The 21920-nt window shown below is 45.5% G+C and overlaps 1 pseudogene; it reads left to right on the forward strand.

Annotated features, from left to right (window-relative positions):
- The first annotated feature begins 19850 nt into the window (after positions 1-19850).
- LOC146177683 (uncharacterized) lies at positions 19851-20897 on the forward strand (annotated as a pseudogene).
- Positions 20898-21920: the final 1023 nt, after the last annotated feature.

Below are 21920 nucleotides of genomic sequence, written 5' to 3' on the forward strand. Positions count from 1 at the left end.
CCCTCTAGGAGTTATCTGCTTTTTTTACTGCAGCTCTTGGCCGCGCTTCGCTATCCTCTGGATACCCAATACCGCCGGGACAACTTCCGGCGTTCCGTTGACTTTCTGACGACGCCGAAGCGTGGATTCAAGTGGTCGACGCTGCTGCCCGGCCTTCCGCCTGGTCTCGAGCCACCACGCTCGCCGTCGCGGAGGACCATCTCCGTGGTGCCGTCCGCGCCTGGCACCAGTACGAAGGCCGCCGCTACACCACGTGGACGGCCTGGACCTCCGCCCTTCTTGCCGCGTTTACACCTCTAGCCAGTGCGCACGACTCTAAACTCACGACGATGAGAGCGCGGCGCCAGGCTCCAGGTGAAGATGTCGCACTTTACATTTATGATAAGGTCCGCCTTCTTCAGGCCTGCAACATCGAGTGGCCCGCATTTGCAGCCAAACAGTACATTGTCGACGGGCTTCACAATGCCAGCCACGCATCGATTATGTCCACACTGGACACTGACAGCCTCTCAATCATTGTCTACCCAGCGGCCTCCTTGCATGACACCTCCAGTCGTCGCGGGACCCTTGCTGCCGCCGGGACATCTGTCGCAGCATCACAGCAACGCCGCGGTTGCTTTTCGTGTGGACAACATGGCCACATGTACAAGGATTGTCCTCATGCTGCCCGCCCACGTATACAATTCCAGAACCACCCTCTTCCCTTCCTTCCGGTTCATGTTGACGGCATCGGCGAGTTGACCGCACTGGTTGACACCGGCGCTCAACGAACGGCATTGCTTCAACGTCATGCACCGGGCCCGATGATTCAATGGACCTCGTCTTCTCTGCAAGGCTTGGGGGAAGCGCTGTTCCCGTCGGTGCAGTCGATATCTGCATCCGGACTGAGGCTGGCAGCAAGGTCCTGGTGGGCGTCCCGGTGTTTGCGGACTTGCCTGCTGACCTCATCTTGGGCGCATACTACGTCATGTCCGGGGACGTGGCTCTGTCAATCGAAAACGGCGAAGTGCAGCTCCGCTCGTGCCGAACCGTCCCTAGCCCGCACATAGACGAGCAAGCTAAAGGTGAGCCTTCCGGTCCTCAAACCTTGAGTGCCCTGCTGCACCGGCACAGGACCATTTTAGGGGAGACTAGTGCACAGCTTCTTGGCACTGATTTGATTGTCCACCGTATACCAACCGACAATCACCCGTCCATAACCATTCCGCTGCGGCGCTACGCAGAGCGTGAGCGAACATTCAACGATGAGCAGGTACGCGACATGCTGGCTGCCAGCGTCGCAAGACCCTCCTCGAGTCATTGGGCAGCCCCTGTTGTTCTAGCACGCGAGAAAAACGGCACTCTGAGGTTTTGCGTCGACTACAGAGAGCTCAATAAGCACACGATCCCAGTCTCTTATCCTCTTCCCCGTATCGACGACACAATTGACGCCGTTCGACACACGAAATACTTTTCATCTCTAGACCTGCGCTCCGGGTATTGGCAGATCAACGTCGCCGAAGAGGATAAGCATAAGACAGCTTTTCACACCCCTGCCTGGCTGTACGTGTTCAATCGCATGCCTTTCGGGCTACGTACAGCTCCAAGCACCTCACATCGCGGTATGAACATGGTGCTCGGCTTTCTTAAGGATCACACCTGTGTGGTCTACCTCGATGATATTTTGGTCATCGGCGGCAGCGAAGATGAGCGTCTCCAGAATCTGGATAATGTTCTTGTCCCGTTATACCAAGCTGGCTTCCGGCTAAACCGGGAGAAATCTAAGTTTTGCCTGTCGGAGATCTCCTACCTCGGCTACAAAATTTCTGCGGAGGGCATTCACCCGCTCCCAGAGCGAATAGAGGCCGTCACGAATTACCCCACGCCTAACAGTGTGAAGCAGCTGCAGACGTTCCTTGGCATGGCTTCCTATTTACGGAAATTTGTAGCCATTTTTACCACCAAAGCTGCTCCCCTCACAAATTTGTTAAAGAAGGGCGAGAACTTCATATGGGGTGAACGGCAGCAACGAACCTTCCAAGCCCTCAAAGATCAACTGACTCAGTGCCCAGTACTTAGCCACTTTTGCGAAGACTGGCACACTGAAGTGCACAAGTGCACACTGACGCCAGCCAGGTCTGCCTCGGGGCGGTCTATCTCTAGCGCGACTCACATGGTGCTCAGCACGTCGTTGCATACGCTAGTCGCAAACTGTCCGCTGCTGAAAGCCATTACCACTCCAACGAGTTGAAATGTTTGGCGGTTGTCTGGAGTGTCGACGATAAGTTTCGCCACTACCTTTTCGGACGGAAATTCACCATGGTAACGGACAATTCCGCAATCGCCTGTATGTTCACAAAGCAGCACCTCAAGCACAAGTTCGTTCGCTGGATAATCACTATCCAAGAATACACATATGATGTGCGGCCTCGGGCCGGGACTCTTAACTGTATTGCAGATGCCTTATCGCGACGCCCCAGTGGTGACGGCTACTCTCGGGCTCGGCACAGCGAAAGGTGGCTCTTATTTTGTCAGCAGGATATAAAGAATGCCCAAAGCGAAGACAAAGATTTGGAGGCTATCATGGCTTCCCTTGGGGACACTGGAAGCAACTCCAAGTTTGTTCTGCGGGAAGCTACCGCCGACATTGGCTCAAAAACCGCAAGGAAGAACAGCATCTCCTCGTACTTCCTGCTGCTCTCCGCGGGCAGGTGCTCCACGCCATTCACGACTCCCCCACAGGAGGGCACATTGGTCAGCGAGCCAAGTGGCGAAAGGCGCAGGAACGCTTCTGGTGGCCCAAGATGTGCAGCAAAATCCGCACGTACGTTGCCAGCTGCAAGGTCTGCCAGCAGTACAAGCGTCTTCCAGGCTGTCAGCCCGGGCTTCTAACGCCAATCCCTTTGCCTGAGAGTGTATTTGACACCGTTATGATCGACCACATTGGACCTCTGTTGACATCAGCAGTGGGCAACCGGTGCATATTAGTGGCTGTAGATTATCTGTCAAATTTTGTAGAGGTTGCTGCTGTACCCTCCCTCGCTGCACACTACGTCGTTGAATTTTTACAAGACTGGTTCGAATGGCGGCACGGGCTTCCACGAAAACTAATATCGGACCGCTCTTTCACCTTCCGGAGTCGTGAAATCCGTGCCTACCTGCGCAAGGCGGGAGTTTAACACCACTTCGCATTGGCGTACCACCCTCAAGCGAATGGTCTTACCGAGCGGACGAATCAGACCATAAATTCGCGACTCGCTCCCTTCTGCATGAACAGCAAAAAAGGCGAGGCAGACTGAGACCAGGACCTCCGAGCGGCGGCCTACGCTGTCAACACTTCTGTGCAAAGTTCTGCAGGAACATCGCCTTATAAGATTGTGTACGGACAACAGCCTCAACTTGCAGGAACGTGCAACTTAGAACCACCTATCAACATCGGGACCCCTGTACCACGACAGGCAGCTTCTCAGCACGTCAGGTCAGAAGCACGGAAAAGAGCGTCTCGGGCGCAACAGGAGCAAAAAAGCAACTATGACCGCCGACGTCGACCAGCTCCTTGCTATAGAGTTGGAGACGAGGTCTGGGTGGTGGTGGTGGTGGTGAAAAACTTTATATTTGGGAGCCTTAAGAGATTACATGCTAATGACGGGTCGGCTCTTGGCGGCGTGTTGTGGCCGGAAGCTGGTGCTTCCCAGCGACACCCAAAGCCCAGTCCGTCAGCCGCTTTTGAACGACCGGGTCAGAGCTGGACACCGCAGCCTCCCATCGCTCGAGGTCGGCGAGTTGCCAAGTGGCTTGAGGGTGGAATTCCGAGCATTTGATCATAATATGCTCAAAATCAGTTTTAGGTGCCCCACACAGGGTGCACTGCGGCGAGAACAGTCCTGGAAGGATCAAAGATAAGAAAGCAGGGGATGGGAATGTACGGGACTGAAGCTGGCGCCACGTCACCTGTTGTAGCTTAGTCATAGATTTATGAGGAGGAGGGTAGATGGTTTGTTGATCACGGTAATGGAGAGAGATTTCGTGATAGGATACCATGCGTTCGCGAGCATCTCCCCAGCCAGTGGCAGTCCCTGCTCGGCTGACGTATCCTCGAGCAAAAGAGTGAGCTGCTTCGTTGCCTGGGTGACCCGTGTGAGCGGGCACCCATATTAGTTGAATACGGTGTTCGGGTGGGGAGAGGGAGGCGAGGAACCGGAAGGCTGGGGTAGATTCGACCGCGGGCGAAGTTCCGTACGGCGAATTTAGAATCGCTAAAGATGGTTGTGGCTCGGGTGGTAGCTATGGCGAGGGTAACCGCCGCCTCCTCCGCCTCCAGGGAAGTGGAGGCAAACGTTGTACCGGCCGCGACCAGTTGCAGAGTTGGAAACAGCGCTGAGGGCGAACGCTGGGCGGGATGGGTATGAGGCAGCGTCTACGTAAACGGTCTCTGGCTGGAAGCCATAGTGCTTGCGAAGAGCTTCTGCGCGTGCCTTTCGGCGAGTGACATGGTGCTCTGGGTGCATATTCTTTGGCAGGGGATGCACCTTAAGAACGCGGTGTATCGCACGGGGAAGTGTATGTTGTGTAGAGCAGTGACCGGGAGGTGAGATTTGGATGCGAGCAAGGATGTTCCGGCCGGTGAGGGTAGATGATAATCGCTCCAACTGGGCTGAGCGGTGGGCTTCCGTGAGCTCAGATAGGGAGTTATGGATGCCAATGTGAAGAAGGCGTTCATTGGAAGTGTAGCGGGGTAAGTTGAGGGCGGCCTTGTACGCCTGTCGGATAAGGGTGTTAACCTTGTCTTCCTCCACCCGCGTGAGGAAAGGGTAGGGGAGGGAGTACACAACACGGCTCAGGACATATGCCTGTACCAGGCGTCTGAGGTCATGCTCGCGCATGCCGCGATGGCGATTGGCTATGCGGCGAATGAGGCGGATTGTTTGATGAACCATCACCGTCAGCTTAGTGATGGTTGCGGTATTCTTGCCATTGTTTTGTATCAGAATACCAAGAATCCTGATGTTGTCCACTTCTGGTATCTGGGTGTTGTCAATTGTCAAGAAGATGGGGGGAGGAGGGTCTTTGTCTGTGCGACACCTAGGAGGTCGGAGTATTAGAAGCTCCGATTTGGTAGGGGATCAAGCCAAGCCGACATTTGCGGCAAAAGATACTACAATGTCTGCTCCGGCCCGTAATGTATCTTCCATGGCGCCAATGCTACCTGTGGTGGTCCACAGTGTAATATCATCGGCGTATAAGGAGTGGGACAGGGCAGGGCGTTGGCAGGGCAGGGTTGAGGGCGTGTGCCATGGGGATAAGGGTAATATTAAAAAGCAGTGGAGAGAGGACAGAACCCTGTGGGGTGCCAATACTACCGAGTTTGAAGGTCTGGGTGCGACACGGTCTACAATCAACAGGGTGTAAGCTGACCGCGAAATATCATGGGCCCTACGTAATACCTGAGCGCTTAGGTGATAATACGTGGCGTGTGTGTACTGCGGCGTTTCAAGCAGACTCGAACGGGTGGAGGAGGAACAATTTCGCAGTGCACGTGTCGCGGTTAAAGAAATGAGTCGTTCGCCTGCAAGACTCATTAGTACTGTGCTTTTTCTTCTTTTCAGGTCCGCAGTCATGGCCGAGTGGGATGCCGAAACAACAAAGATGAAATACAGATGAGAGAAACAGAGCGGAGGAAGACGAGGAAGTAGAAATAAAAGGGCTAGGCAATCGAGTGGATGCTCAGCTCAGCGCGTCTCAGTTTCAGTCTTTACAGTACTTATATATTCCTGATGGGAGGTCCCCCAGACAGTCTACTTTGAGCCTCCTACTGTACTAACTTTTTTATGCACTTATGATTTGTATTTCGTTTTATAAACCTTCAAACAAACGAGAAGCTTTGTCAGATTTTATAGACACATGCTCATCTGATGAAACTGCGAAGACGTGGACTGCGAAAAAGAAATTACAACCTCTGTCGATGCATCCGGGGCACTCGGCTCGATGGCGGCCTCCTGGTTGCAGTCTCCGATACGCTAGTTTCTTTTTACATTCACTTCGATTTTACACTTAAAATTGTTTGTCAGCTTACGTCTGAGTTCAGAAATTTTATTTTCTGTGCCAGCTATTGTTCTGCATGTTCGCCTATTGACTTCTCTATTGACTTTCACGATGCTTTGATTACTATGAATCAGATGTTTCCTCGATCACCCGTTTTTGTTCTAGGTGACTTGAATTCTTAAACATCAAATGGCACCTATCCGATCCTAAGATTACTGGTACTGCTACTTCTCCAGAATGCAATTCTTTCATTAATGTATGTTCTGACTTTAACCTGACTCCACTCTTTAGAAACCCAAACTCGACTTACTCAGTCTAGTGCAACTATTTTGGATATACGGGTAACTGAACAACCAGACATTGTTCGTTCCCTTTCTGTTTTAATTGGTTGAGTGATCACTCAGTCCATGTTTTAATGTGTCTATAACCTCTCCTCGTAAGCAAAATAGATTTAAACTAAGTAGGAATTATGCAATAGCGCACTACTCATCAGTTATTATCTAACCCGACTTTTATGCATTAATTCCTTGCGATGTTCTCCGGGCGGTCGGTTGCTGACAATTGGCTCCTTTTTAAATCCAACATTGCTGGACTGACTAAAAACTGTGTGCCCCTGCGTAGGATATAAAACCGTATAAGCTCGCCTCGGTTTACACCGACGCTAAAACTGCTGTTGAACAGAAGGAAGACCATTTTTAGGAGTGCGAAAGAGGGGCTGCTTATCGCCGTGTGGTAGATGAATACACACATGCATTATTCATCGCCAAACACGCTTTCTTCAATAAAACACATTTATCCTTGTTAGAAGGCAGCCCCCGCTGATTTTTGGATGTTCTTAATGGGGACGGAAATAAACCTATCGACCTTACATCTGATGATGATTTGCCTATTTCAAGAAATCATTGCTGTAGTGTCTTAAACTCAATTTTTTCGTTGTCATTTTGTACTATTTTGCCATGTTCATTTTCTGCCTTATTAGTTAGCAGTTTTTTAGTGATGAACCCCATTGTAGCTGACTGGGTTGGCATTAGCATATTACTCGAGACTATAAAGCTTTCTTCTCTCGGTGAAAATGGAAGAAACGCGAAACTTGTAAGAAATATTGTATTACTCGTCAATGATACGAACAAAAATTTTTTTCGTAGTCTTTTGAATCATGTGTTCTTCCCGATGACTGGAAGGTGAGGAAAATGCTCGACATACTGCGTAAATGACAGTTGAGCGGCTTTGTTCAACTGTTGACTACCATGTGATTTTGTGCATTCTTGCACATGCAGCCTATCCTCTCAACTGCATTAATTTTGTTTGCGCATTATTTTGTACTGCACACTTGTATGCATACCAGATTACAAATATTTTGTTAGCTGTTTTATACATATATGCTCTTTTATGGGATGTTATATTTTGATCGCTGAATTTTCCTTGCGCACTGCTGTTCTGTTTATGACTGCTGCCCTGTCCTTGTCAGGCTGCTCATACAGCATATTTGGGAACACAGCGCGGAACAAGACGCAACACAAGAAAACGAAGGTAGACAGGACGGAGCGCTGAATTAGGGACGTTGCAGAGCACGAAATGACGTTCTGAGCCCTGGGTAAACGGCTCATCCAGACGCTTCTCGCTATGAACTCTTAACGCTTCACATTTTGCTGATATACCCTTTTTTTATCATGTGAATAAGTTTTCTCAAAGTGCCATTAAACGTGCTTGTATAAATTTTACCAACTCCGAAGATTCGATCCTTCATCAACCCGGAGTCTCTGCACGCTACCAAGTGAAGGCCGGGTCGACTTAGTCCCAGCTTCACGACAATAGCAGCATCTTAGTTTTTGTGGGAAGTATGTATTTTAGACGCCCTATAACACCAGTGATTTGAGCTATTTATTTTCAAGATATAATTGACATGATAATCCCATGACATACTGGTAGAAAATATAAGCCCGAGGCATTTAAACTGCTCGACTATTTCTAAAGCCCGTCAGCTTAATATAATATTATCGTGCGGTGAGATAACTTTGTTTTTCGGTTTAAATATGACAGCTTCGGTCTTACTCTCGTTTATTTGCATCAGGTTAACTGCAGACCAGACCTCAAGAGCTTTCAATGTGGCATCACATTGTTTGATAAGTTCATGAAGATTTTCATCTGAAAAAAAAATACGCTCGTTTCGTCGGCATAGATGAAAAACATTGTATTATCGCTAATGTTGACAATATCGTTTAGGTAAATATTGAATAGTAGAGGCCCTAGCCTACTGCTTTGGGGGACACCGCTGAAGAGCGGATTCTGTTCAGACCATATACCATTTATGAGCACCACTTGCTGTCTAAAGGATAAATGGCAACTTAACAGTGAGAGCGCTTTTCCTCGGATACCATAGCAGTGTAGTTTATTTAGAAAGGTTTTATATTTACCAGGTCAAAAGCCTTTAAGAAGTCCACAAATACACCAATGACAATAGCTTTGTGTTCAAGTTGCTTTATTATATATTCCTTTTGTTGGAGTAATGCAAGTTCAGTTGATTTGCTTTTGCAGAAGCCAAACTGAAATGGTGTTAGCAAGTTAAATTTATGGATCAAATGTGACATTCTTAGATGAAGCATTTTCTCAAATGCTTTCGAAAACACTGGCAAAAAAAGATTGGTCTGTAGTTGGCGAGGGGGTTGCGACCTCCTTTTTTTTGTAAAGAACAACAACTTTTGCTAATTGCATTTTTACCGGAACAATTGCATTTCCTAAACACATGTTAAAGATGTGAGCAAGTATGGGAGCAATTATATCAACTACATGCTTGACTGGCCGTATTTGGATATCATCAATGTCACAGCTACTGCTATTCTTAAGATTTGTTATCACCGATACTACTTCGTCTACCCTGACTGTGTGCAGAAAAATTGTTTCATCATTCTGAATGCAAACATATCTGCAAGCGTCAGATCCGGCAGCACGGGTAGCCAAGCTCGTTAAAAAGTATTGAATACATTAGCCAGTTCAACGCCAGAAACTTCCTTTCTTTAATTTTTAATTTGCATTAATTTTGTTAATGCAGCGCGTGAACTGTCCCGCTGCAGAAGCGTATTTAATCTCGACCATAGTACGCCATTTTGAGCATTCTTAACCTCTAGAAGTGACACGTGATAGGCTGTTCGTGCAGACCGTAGTTTTTTAGTCAGTTTATACATATATTTCTTAAATACCACAAGGTCCTCAACCTTCCGGCTGCTCAAAGATTTTTTATACAGCTTGTCTGTCACTTGTATTTCTCTGCGAAGCTCTGGCGTGCCACGCTGCGAAGCTCAGGCATGCCAACGCTACCATGGCTTGCGGATTCTGCGACTTTTCACACCTGTTACAAGAGAAAAGAAGTCGTGATATATCTGTTTAAAGCAATCGACAAACGTATTATAGGCAACATTTGCGTCATGAAGTTCAGCTATCTTACTCCAATATACTTTCATGAGCGCATCCCTAAAGGATTTCAATGATGATTCTGTAATAGCTTGGTATGTGATAGATGTGGACTTACTTGCTATTGTACTAGCCTTCTCAATGCAAGCAAACACAGGAAGATGGTCACTAACACAACAAGATAAAACACCAGAAAAAGCATTCAGCTGCATAGAGTTAGTTATAAGTAAATCGAGAACTGAATGGCCTTCGCTTGTGACTCTGGTTGGTGTATTGATCAGGTTAACAAAGCCATTAGACATAACAGTTATAATAAAATCTCTAGCCGATGGGTTGGGATTACCCATGTCAATGTTAAAGTCACCACAAGCGATTATGGTTTTCTGATTGTGATACTCAACAACAAAAGCCTGGAACATATCATAAAACTGTAAAAATGATGCAATATTACCGTTAGGAGGGTGATAACACACAGAGAGTACAGCACTTTGTGTAGAAACTGAAATAATTTCATAATCTGGGGTAATTAAAGTTTTTACTTCAAGTAATACGCCTTTAATGTCGTCCTGGAGCAATAATGCAACACCATCGCCGAGAACATGTCTGTTTGCATAATATGTCGTATAATTCTTCAACCTGAAAACATCACAGTCACTTGTGCTCCACGTCTCGGTTAACATTATTGCCGAGAATTCAAAGAAAAAAACTAGCCAAAAATTCTTGCAGGCCGAATCCTTAGTTTTTCACAGACCTAGTATTCAGGTGAATACATTTGTAAGAGGTCGCCGGAAAATCTGATACCACTTGATCCACATCACTGGGCAAGTAATAGCGAGTATCATCCATCAATTTTTTTTTCAACAAATTAGAACGAACAATGCGTCAGTTACAGGCTATCATGGTCAGCTTTGGTCTTAATAACGATGGCAACTGCACCGCTGGTCTTTCGAACCAGAACTTTTCCGTTCACGTACCAGATAAAAGCATAGCCTTTTTTCTTTGCCTTATATTTCGCGTCCCGAAGAAGTTCTCTGTGGTAGCGAGTTAGGTTTTCCTGAATGAAAACGTATGATTCACTGTCTTTCAGCGCGTTTCTTTTCAGAAGACATGCGTCCTTTGTCTGTTGCTTTGTAAATCGAATAATAATTCCGGGAAATTTATCTCTCCTGGCTGGCAGGCGGTGAGCTGATGGGACGTCAGCGTCAGTGAGCTGAGGGACATGAAGCGTGTCGGCAGTCTTATTCAGAGATGATAACAGGATTTCGCCCGCGACAACAGGGACACCATGTACTTCCAGATTAAGCCACCTACTGCGAAATTCTAGGTCGTTTATTTGTTGCTCAAAATCAACTTGTACTGTAGCACGAGCTAATTCCTTCTCTTCCAATTCTGCCACCCACTCTCTGAGCGCCTTTATTTCTGCATCCTGTCTTCTTATCTTCTGCACGCATATCCGTTGATGTGTTATGGTTATTCTTCAAAGGTGTAGTTATGCACTGCATAAAGCACTTCATTCCCCAGAGAAAGGTCATAAAACGCACTTCTAAACCTTGGATAACAAAAGAAATAGCCCATGCAGGGCGAAAGGTTAAAAAAGCAAGAAAGAAAAATCTACAGCGCCCTTCTCCTGCGGGCGCACACCACTTATCTGAACTGCGTCTGTTTCTGCAGAATGCAATAAAAGAGAGCAAAGACCATTATCAAAGTGTACGTCTAAAACAGTTTCTTACCGAGTCGCCGCAAAAATTTTGGCTTCACTTGTCGCCAAAGAAGCAATCAGTTTCGAATCTGTTGATCAATGGTAATGTCGTAACGGATCAAGGGGAAGTAGCTGATGCCTTAAACCTTTATTTCTGTTCTGTTTTTACCAAGGATGATGGCGTTACTCCGCAGTTCAACGCTTTTGCCGAAATTCCTCCGATAAATATTCCAGCTATCAGTGAAGAAGGAGTACTAACACTTCTGCTCAATCTAGATGTTAAAAAGTCGCCGGAGATTGACGGCATTCCTGCTTCCTTTCTTTTCCGTTACGCTGAATGGTCCGCTAAATACTTATGTCTGATATGTGAAAAATCATTGTCACGCGCAGAACTTCAAAGCGATTGGAAACATGCAAAGATTGCCCCGATACCGAAAGCAGAGGACCGGCTTCTTGTTTCATCATATAGGCCCATTTCCTTGCTATGTACTTGTACAAAGGCATTTCAACACATTATATTTGCACACATTTCTACTTTTGCTGAGCAGAACGGCATTACTGATAGCCGATAGCATGGCTTCCGTCGAAAACATTCCACGGTAACACAACTAATAGAAACTGTCCATGATCTCGCAGCAGCATTAGATAGGGGTAGTCAAGTAGACATAATATTTCTAGATTTTTAGAAAGCGTTTGATCGCGTCTGCCATCAAAAACTGCTTTTAAAATTGAAATCTATCCTTAAAAATGATTCATTGCTCTGATGACTAGCGGCATATCTTTCATTCCGGCGTCAGACTGTATCCATTGACGGAATCAGTTCGGATTCCGCCCCTGTTGAGTCCGGCGTTCCTCAGGGGTCCGTCCTCGGACCATTACTTTTTTTGCTTTTTATAAACGACATTGTTTCCGACATATCGAATTAAATACGCCTGTTCGCCTATGATTGTATACTTTATCACGATATTTACAGCCAGAATGATCAGGTACTGTTAAATACGTCCTTGAGTAAAATTCAGGTCTGGTGCAAAACTTGGCAAATATGCATAAACTACAAAAAAAACTGTAGCTATGACTGTGACGCGAAAAGTCAATCCGCTGAAGTTCTGCTACAACATCGATAACAAAACGTTATCTCGGGTAAAGAATTACAAATATCTAGGAGTTATAATCACGTCAGATTTAAAATGGAATGACCACATAACGTACACTGTAAATAAAGCTATGAGGCAACTGGGATATTTGAGAACCCTTGCTAAATCCCCTGCAGAAATCAGACTTCTTGCCTACAAATCTTTCATTAGACCGGTTTTAGAATATGCGGCAGTTGTTTGGGATCCGCACACAAAGGTCAATGTCACCAAACTTGAAAATGTCCAGCGTAAATGTGTCAGGTTAATATACAATTGTTATAGCTGGAAAACATCCCCAACAACACTTTTACAAACAGCTAATTTAGAAACCTTGCAGGCAAGAGAATGCCAAGAAAGATTAAAAATGTTTTATTTGATCTGCCACAACCAGCTTGGCATAGAAAGAAATGCATACTTTCATTCAGTTACCCAACGACAAACCCGTTCTTTTCATTCTAAGAAAGTGAGCGATTTTCCGTGCCGAACAAATGTGTTCAAAGCCTCATTTTTTCCTAAAACTATCCGTACTTGGAACGACCTACCTGCAAATGTGGTTGAGTGTTCGACGTTGTCTTCTTTTTTGAGTGCATTCCATGATAGATAGCGGTGTTTCACACTGTCATATCATGGTGTTTACACTTCACTTTTTTCGTGATTTTTGCTCTGTATAAGTGATATGCCTTTTTTTCCGTTGTCGTCATTCGCAAGACTGAATGTACTATGTATTCTCGTGAATTGTATTCTTCTGCACCCCCCACTCCTGCCTAAAGCCTGACATTCAGGCTGGCAGTATGCAATAAATAAATAAATAAATAAATAAATAAATAAATAAATAAATAAATAAATAAATAAATAAATAAATAAATAAATAAATAAATAAATAAATAAATAAATAAATAAATAAATAAATAAATAAATAAATAAATAAATAAATAAATGGCGATGCGAGGTGATCAAGGCTTCGGGGCTTGCAGCGTGGCACTGCTGGCAGCGCTTTGTGCAGAGCCCGCACCACGTCCAAAGGTTCCCACGATGGCTTGTGTCAGTAGAGAAACAGCACTGAATCTGTAAAAAGCAGGATTCCTCGATAAGTAGGTGATCCCACGAGCTGCCGCCGCTGCCAAATGACCACCGAGCAGGAAGACGCCCAGTTATATCAGTTCCTGCAGTGTGCTAACTGCGCATGCGCTGGCAGAGTTCGTTGAAATGGCGATGCGAGGTGATAAAGGCTTCGGGGCTTGCAGCGTGGCACTGCTGGCAGCGCTTTGTGCAGAGCCGGCACCACGTCCAAAGGTTCCCACGATGGCTTGTGTCAGCAGAGAAACAGCACGGAAACTGTAAAAAGCAGGATTCCTCGATAAGTAGGTGATCCCACAAGCTGCCGCCGCTGCCAAATGACCACCGAGCAGGAAGACGCACCAGTTATATCAGTTCGTGCAGTGTGCTAACTGCGCATGCGCTTTCAGAGTTCGTTGAAATGGCGATGCGAGGTGATCAAGGCTTCGGGGCTTGCAGCGTGGCACTGCTGGCTGCGCTTTGTGCAGAGCCGGCACCACGTCCAAAGGTTGCCACGATGGCTTGTATCAGCAGAGAAACAGCACGGAAACTGTAAAAAGCAGGATTCCTCGATAAGCAGGTGATCCCACGAGCTGCCACCGCTGCCAAGCAAAGAAATTATAAACCGCAGTTGATGAATATGAGAACAGGATTTGATATCATAGTTTAAACGAATCATCACTCATAAAACAGGCCAGAACCTTCAATGCAAAAAACAATACTAGAACTACAATAATGAATTTTTGCAAAGACGTACACCGACGCATTGACAGTCGCGCAGTATCACCCACAGGGCACACATAAGTTAAAGTAAAAATTACTTTCTTTATCTAAAAGAGAGATGTGTGGCACTCTAACTCAAATACTTACATAATGAAATGGCTCTTTATCGGCACAATACACACAAATAGAATACTTAGAATACTGCATATCAAATTTGCATGTTACTGCCTTCAAAAATGTAAGATACCGCTCTATTAAGCGGCTGCAATAGGTCTGCAGTAAGGCATCGCCCTTCTTGTGCATGCGACCACATATTTCCCCGTCTACGTCTTGTGTGCTGTTATGAAGTTTGTAGAACCAAACTGGTCCAATCATCTATAGCTCAAGAGCTCTATATTTTACAGTGATTAAAATCAAAATCATGTAACCAGTTCTTTCGGACCACTATATCAAGAACAGCGCAGCAAGAGGGCACATAAGTGACCAACTCAGCCATGCTCTGCAGCGGTTTTATTATTGCAGAACATAAGCGCACGCCTAAAGCTTGTAATATATGGATGCATAAGATGTTGAAGCGTCTTAAGCTCTCCATTCAGACCGCTTTTTCAATGTAAAAACGCTTCCAGGGCTAATATAAGGGCTGTCAGCGGTGTTTCATACAAAGCACGAATGCATACAATTTTTCAACGTGGAGTACTTCTAGCACAACACATAACGGGGACCAGATAGGCGCTAACCGGGTCCCCTTATGTGCTGCGCCAGAAGTATTCCACTTCGAAAGCATCAAACAACTAGCCCGGAAACAAAAACTGCTATAATGCACACAATAATCAAGCGTTTCCGTTATTGCCACTCTGCATGCCGCCATGACAATATGACTACTGTGAGAAATGTACCGAACTAAAACAGCAATGATTTGAGGCCTACACTTGCAAAGCAGACTGCCAAAAAATTTGATGAGGGCCAACATTAACTTTATTTGGGTGACAAACAAATAAGTGGAAGAAAATATGGAAGTTTCACTTATCCAGGTGAAATATATATTCAAACGTTTTTTTATACAGATGAGACATCATGGCTTCACGGGTTTCGCACATTCCAATTCAACAAAAGTATAATATGAAAGAAGCGGTCAAAATGGTTTATTGCAATAACCACTAAGAAGAATACGTACATACACCACCGTAATTCGTGGGTACACTCTTTCGAATATTTGATTGAGATATGCCGTACATGCCAGCCGAAGGCAGAAGGTGGTCGAGGGTGCCAGTATGCGTTGTTTTGCCTCACTACCATATCATATTACAGGCATAATATTAGTCGGGGAGGTTACGTGGAAAGCGGCATTTAAATGTACTTAGTTTTCAGCTCTGGTTCACGACTCCTCTTGCAGATAATTGTAAACCTATATTAATATTGATGGCTGCCAAAATATCACTCCCTTAAGGTGAACCTGATTATCGCAAGCACACCTTGCATACAGTGGAACGCTGCCGCATTATGTACAATGCTCGCCAACATATATGTATATCCAGATTTAACCAAGCCTTAAAGGGAAACTGCAGTGGTTTCCGAATGTGCCAATACTATAAATGTCTGAACTAAATTATTTTTCATCATACCTGTGAAGTTATTTTTTCGATTATGCATAGAACACCTGCTCAATCGCCGACTGAAAGCGCGCAATTCAAACTTCCCGAGTCCCGCGCTACTGCTACAGAGGAGGAAAGCGGAGAGAGAAACCTCGCTTCTCCGTCCGACGTGACGCCACTGTGAGGAGCCGGAGGCATTCAGAGCCACCGGAGGTAGCTTTTAGCATGCGCTGCTCCTCGTCTTGTGTGCTTTGCGGACGTACAAAGCACGTCAACTTAGTGTTGTGCACCTGATACAACACAACTCTGCATGAGTTCGGATGCACAAACAGCTGTGGACGCGATGATGTATTCTTCAATCGTGTCAAAAGCTCGAGGTGCAATGCCTTGCTGCTGAGAAGAGAGATAAATTCAAGCCGACTAAAGGAAACATATTCTACTCAAAGCATTTTTCAGAACTGTGACTACGTTCAGTGTGTTCCTAATGCGATTTCTATGGGGCTTTGACAAAAAGCCATAGCTGAACCATGACTCGGTTTCTTCTATTTCCTTGCACAAAAGAGTCGGGACAGTCACCATTTCCTAGAACCGCGGTTATGAAAGGAAGAAAATGGATGTAAGACTTCGTACTTCCATTACTTTCTGACTTTACGGGTCTCACTTGTATGCGAACCATTGTGTTTCGCGTTGATTGCGATTCGTTAATGGAGTGCAATCTCGCAATTGGAAGGGCAAACAGCATGGGCGCATGGTTTTATTTGCGTGTCTCGTTTTTTTAGTCTTAGCATGGTACGTGCCTGGTGGAACCCTTAGGGGAGCACTATTAGAAGATAAGGAGTGTACCACTCAGCTGAGTATAGGTAAGGAGCCCAAAGCATCGCTGGGCGGCGCTGCGATGGATGGATGGAATATAGCAGCGTCCCCTTTGAAACGGGGTGGTAGCAGTAGCTATCATGCTCATTTTTCTCCCTATATCTTAATTATTGATTTAGAATGGTTAACTAAACCACCATTCTATTTATTAAATTTTGTTCCTACATTACCAACATTATGTCACTTCTCTGCTTTTAAGCCACCAATCTTCCAGTCGTTTTTTGCTAGTTTCCACCGCCGGTTTATTCACCCGGCCTCTGTTATCTCTAAAGCCCAGACCTTCAGGAACAGTGATTGCGCCTGCACCAACTTCCGGATAGATACCATTACATTCGAGTATAATATGGTCAATTGTTTCACTGGAGTTTCCACATACAGCACATGCGTCATCTCCATTGTTAAATGTCTTTTTGTAGCTGCGTGTTCTAAGGCACCCTGATCTAGCTTCAAAAACTAGGGCACTGCCTCTTGAGTTATCAAAGAAATCTTCCTTCCTGATCTGCATTTTCCACTTTCGGTATAATTCCACACTCTGTTTCTTTTCCAACGAATGTATCCAATTTTTACCTTCTGTGTTTTTCGCCTGTTGCTTAATGCTCTTTATTTCTCCGTCCTTGTTACTAGAATACTTACTAGTTAGTTTCCTAGTTCTTTTCCTCCATTGTGAGTCAACGCTTTTTAGGTACAGGTATTTAAATACTTTAGCTGCCCATCTGTCACTGTCCAATTTCCTCAGGCGTTCCTCATATAATATTTTACTCTGAGCTTCCCGTACTTCGAAGGATGCCCAGCCCATATCTCCCTGTACCGCCTCATTTGTAGTTTTGCCGTGAACACCTAGTGCTAATCGTCCAACGGATCTCTGATTTGTTTCTAATGTCGACTGTACCTCTGATTTTAGGCACAAAACCGCATTTCCGAAAGTAAGTCCGGGCACCGTAATTCCTTTCAAAATACCCCTTAAAACCTCATACCTATTGTATACCCACAATGCCTTATGCTTCATTATCCCGGCATTCCTTCGCCCTTTGACCTTAAGTGATTGCTCATGCTTTCCGATGTATGCCAATCCTTCGTTTATCCTTACCCCCAGATATTTATATTCTGCTACTCTAGGTATTTCAAGGCCTTGTATTTTAAGACCCTGATCAGCTGAGCCGTTGAAAATCATCAGACCCGACTTAACGGCGCTGAAACTGAAGCCTAGAGCGTCCCTTTCGTCTCCGCATTACTTAACTGCGGCTTCTGATGGGCAGCGCCATCTGTGGCAGAAAAACACACACTGGGGCGCGGCCGGCTCGGCTCGCTGCCTTCGCGGCGTGCGCCGCACGCTTTCTCTCGCACGAGCACGCGCCCTGACGCGCCCCCGCAGGCGCATCGTGACATGCCGCCTGCATTCCGTCTTGATACTCGATAACCTGCCGCGTATATCCATGGAGGAAACGTAATTATAGGAGAGAAAACTTTTCTTTACGTCTGCACTGTATACAACAGACGACAGACAGCGACGTTGTAAATATTGATTGTGCATGCGTTTCCAACGTTAGCGAAAACATAGGAAGTGTATCTCAAGGTAAATCTGCTGTGTAAATATATTGTCGTATATAATATGTTCAAAACCTGTGAAAACATTACCAGTACTGTGAAACAAAGCGGCCCACTCGATCATCGTTTTGGCCTGTAGCATGAGATCTATAAACGGTTTTGTTTTTATTATTACGAAGTTACTAAAGCAAATCTTGCAGTAGAAAAATAAGTTATAGTCCGAAGGAGGTGTTTCTTCAAAGGCACGAACGCTAGCAGTCTCAAAAGCACATGCCTGCTCCGCGCGCTGCACGCGACATAACCGGCTCGCTGGCTCGGAAGGAAGGTGAAATACAAGCTTGTACTACAATCGTGCTTTATATCAGTTCTTACTAGGTGGTTGTGCTTCATTTGTATTTGGTTTGTATTTACGAAAACTATGACGCGAATAGGGTGCTCCGTGCGAGTGGTGTCAATCGAGCCATATAATCAGGATCGCTTTTGTATTGTACTTCTAACATATTTTCGTTATGAATAATAATAATGGTGGTTCATTTATTGACCAATTTGCGGAAATTTGTAAAAGCGTCTCCGCAAGGCATGTTCTCCACCCCCCCCCCCCCTCCCCCAGGAAAATAAAAAAAGGGCCTCGTTCCTAGATATTTTCTTGGTCCTAGGGCAGATTCACACATCATCGTCGATCGCGGACGTCGCACGCTGGATATCTGTTGATTTGGTTGCTTTCAGAGCACTCGCAGAGCAGGGAGAGCGCACAGAAATACGGCTAAGCAATACACGCGCGTAGCGAGGAGCATGAAAATACTTCACCCCCTTCACTTTGTATGCATTGTGTTAAACCTTTTGATACCTCTCCAGGACGTCTTTGTCAACTGCCCACATTTCCGAGTTTATGGAGAAGGGGTAAATTGGCTCTTTTCGTTTTGACAAAGAGTGCGAGTCTTCTCAGAACTCTGTCATGCAGTTGAAAAACAGGTGCTGTGGAAACGCTTCCAAAGGAATCTGCAAAGTTTCACACATGAGCCTCGTCTTTTGGCGCTTCGCCTACTATTGCGGCTACCCATGACACAATGCTACTTAGTACCTCCGTTTCGCATCAGCGGAAGCGTTTTTGTATCGCCAAATAACCTCCAGGCGCAACTCATCACCGCACGTGCACAGGAAGCTAGCGGAGCGTCTGCTCCGGCGACGTCCCATCGTTTCACATTTCGCCACCATGTCAGGAATGCGGCTCTGCCATCGCGCGGCGAAACTTGAGCTTGGGTTCCCTATTGTACTCAAATGCTCGACCGCAGGCCAACTGGGAAGCACGCGGGAAGAGAAGGTATGCAGCTGAACGATGTGTAGAAATACGAGGAGAAAGGGAATAAGCCACGTGCAGCGCATTCAGGCGAGAGAAAAAACACGTTTGAGCAGGCGAGTGAAAACAAAATCACAAAGAAAAAAGCGCCTTGCGCGGGGAGAGGAGCGGGACGCTCTTTAGGAAAAAAGAGTAACTAATTTTTTAAAACAAGGCCGTACGTGACAAGGCCGTGCTAATAAAATCGGCAAAAAGGTGTTGAAGCCTGCAGAGGTAGAGAGGGAGCTTAGACAAGGACGTTCCCGGCCGGTCAGCTTTGTTCATGCTGTACCTGCAATAATTAGAGACTAAACTAGAGGGAAATGGACTCGGCTTCAACTTTTCCTTATTCAAGCAAGGCGAATTTATCCAACAGTCTATGCCAGGACTGATGTATGCAGATGATATAGTACTGATGGCTGACAACAGGGTAGATTAGTAGGAGTCAATAGATATCTGTGGTATAGAGGGAGATATGTTGGGTCTGTTGTTTAGCAAGGAAAAATCGGCAATCATAACTTTTAATGATAATGAGGCCGGTAAACATAGGATACAGGATGACGTGCTGGAAATATTGGATAAGAAGAAGTATCTTGGGTGTAGATAAATAATGGAGCTGAATACTTGACGGAGCATGAAAAATGTGTGGCACCTAAGGGAAGCAGAAACGCAGCCGTAATAAAAAACAGGGCACTGTGGAATTACAATAGGTATGAAGTGACGCGAGGGATTTGGGAAGGGCTGATGGTTCCTAGTCTGACGTTTGCCAATGCAGCCATGAGTATAAGATCACAGGTCCGAGCACGGTTGGAAATTAAGCAGCGCGGGGTAGGTAGGCTTGCTTTGGGAACTCATGGGAATACGTTAAACCAGGGTGTGCAGGGTGATCTGGGATGGTCTTCATTTAAGGGCAGGGAAGCTGGCAGCAAGATAGCGTTTGAGCAACGATCGAGAAAAATGAGGGATAAGAGGTGGGCTGGGAACGTTTTCAACTACCTCTACATGAGGAATGTTGGCACAAGAAGAAGAAGGCGGACAAGAAAATTGGCAAGCAAATATTTGGACAGCAATAGGGGGACCAGCCACGAATTATCAATTAAGAAAAAAGTTAAAGAAACAGAAAGGGGTCTGTGGAAAACGGAGAAGGAGACCAAATCAGCATTGGAAATGAACAGAACACCCAAGCAGGAAATAAGCAAAGAAAACATTTCCGATAATTCTAGGGGCAGCTCATTGATGTTCGAGGCTAGGGCAGGAGTATTGCACACTAAGACGTACCGAGTTAAATACCAAGAGATAGACACGCTGTGCAGTGTGTGTGGGGAGGATGTGGAAACGGCTGAACACTTAATAATTGCTTGTAAAGGCTGCGTCCTATTGTTCAAGGCAATGGGGCAGTTTTAGAAACAGCATTATGGTTTAAGGATAATGGAGGAAAAATAGACTCTAAAACGGTAGAAATACCCAAACTATGGTTAGCTTATTGGTGGCCGAAATCAAGGCAAGAATAGATACAAACTATAATACTATTCACTGCTAGGCGGCCCGTGATGCCGCCGCCCGATTCAAAGGGTTCAGCCTCACCCATCTATCCGGGGCAAGCTGAGAGAAGAGCTGCGAAGGTGAGGCTCGGAGGAGGCTGATAGACGAACCTAGTGAAAGTGGACAAAAGCACGGTAAATGCCTTGTGGGTCTTTCCCAGCCAGCCGTCAAGTAGCGAAAGATCATCTTGCAATTATTGCAGCGAAAAGAGCGACTTTGACGTAGTTGTGGCTTAGGCATCTCCAAACACTCCCATAATGGGTGCAACACCTTGCTGTGATCTTTGTTGGTGAAAGCTGGCATAAACGTGTTGCCATAAAATTAAGAAAATAAATTTTAAAATATACTTATCGGAACTGCGCAAAATGCATGCTATTCCTCTGTTTTATGTAGGATACATGTGGTACTTAAGGTAACATATTAAAGCCTAAAAATAAAAATTACAGCGGGGAATTTATTCTTTTCGTAGTAGAGCAATCCACAACATCTTTTTTTACTGTAAACAAAACTGCAGGTCGGCTAGAGACATGATTGTGTGGCCCGTACGTGCGTGCCTAAGCTTTCTTGAAGGAAAGCGAATTCTGATGTGTTCGCATTGCATCGTTATGAAAAAAAGGAATTCATGAAAACGATTATATAACTACTTTCGATTTTTTTTTTCAATAGATACAACGTCTAAAGCAAAGAAATCGGAAAATAAATATAAACACATGTGCGAAGCAGCAATAGAAATACTACAAAAAAGCCAAAAAGTTCTGATAATTAGAATTCACTACATTCTAAACGGAAGGAAAAGAAAAACAAAACACGAAATCAAGGAATGCAGCGACAGGCGCTAATATAACTGACACGTACGGAAGCCTGGAATCCTCTCTGCATGCGTCGAGCCAGCCTTATATATAACGCTTGCTCAGTTTTGGATTTTAAAGCACGAGGTGATCTATTTATACTTTTGCTGAAGCTGCGCACAAAAGCCGCTCAGCCAATACACT

This window comes from Amblyomma maculatum, chromosome 10, assembly GCF_055883805.1.
Source record: "Amblyomma maculatum isolate TAMU_Amacu chromosome 10, ASM5588380v1, whole genome shotgun sequence".
NCBI lineage: Eukaryota > Metazoa > Arthropoda > Arachnida > Ixodida > Ixodidae > Amblyomma > Amblyomma maculatum.